The following is a 903-nucleotide window of genomic DNA, read 5'->3' on the forward strand; positions in this document are numbered from 1 at the left end:
TAACAATGATAGATTGTTATTGCATTGGTTCACTTTCATTATTATAATTATATCATAGACCTCTTCACAGATGTGGAACCAATACTAATCGATGAATGCTGTCAACGACCAATTCTCTATTTGTTACATATCAATTTCAAGTATAAAATGGTTAACAGCCACTATCAATATCAGACACTAATGTAACTATGATCTAGTTTCATTATTCAAAAGTTTGAAGAGTCACAATTTGAAACATTAAATGGTTTAAAATATTCCGTTGTTTCCAACTCTTAAAACCTAAATCAATAATTTGACGTGATTATTCTAAGATCTCAAAGACAAAACTTCCCAAAATATGTCTCGACCCAATTACAGTGAGAGCCCCCAGAGCAATACTGAACAATACATCTGGATACACGTGGAATCAGTTGCTTGAGGGAAAAATCAGAAGCATAGGGAACAAAATCATACTGCTCTTTATGCTCTTGGCTGCAACAGAGACCATTTGGTAATGTGGCTAACAAGAGGCTACTTTTGATGGCCTATTTCTCCTCAATGAATGCAGCAAGGGTCAAACAAGTCTAAAACTGTTTCAATGTGCATAACTAAAGAGCAGATCATATTAAGACATCATCTTGGCATTAGGGGTATGATGTAATGGGATGTCATATGGAGGTTCCTGGTGTGATTGGGTTAAGCGAGAAAAAGTTTGTGAGAAAGAATTCCTAATATATATGTTAAAACTAAATCACAAGACTCTTAACTCTGAATAGCAATATCTTTGGTAAATGGATCTCTATTATGTTTCCAAACCTAATGTATTACACTAGCAGTAGAGTGTAAGAATACCAAGCATAACCTCCCTAAAAATTCTCACAAGGAATTAGCCTTAAAGTTCAGAAAGGCAATAATCATACTTGT

General features: G+C 34.3%; 1 protein-coding gene across 1 annotated transcript in view; it reads right to left on the reverse strand.

Moving 5' to 3' along the window:
• The window catches only part of LOC119582009 (bromodomain-containing protein 3-like), a gene marked incomplete at its 5' end in the record, with an annotated part of 61,922 nt that overhangs the window by 23,689 nt on the left and 37,330 nt on the right, over positions 1-903 (reverse strand).

The sequence above is a fragment of the Penaeus monodon genome, chromosome 15 (genome assembly GCF_015228065.2).
Source record: "Penaeus monodon isolate SGIC_2016 chromosome 15, NSTDA_Pmon_1, whole genome shotgun sequence".
Lineage (NCBI taxonomy): Eukaryota > Metazoa > Arthropoda > Malacostraca > Decapoda > Penaeidae > Penaeus > Penaeus monodon.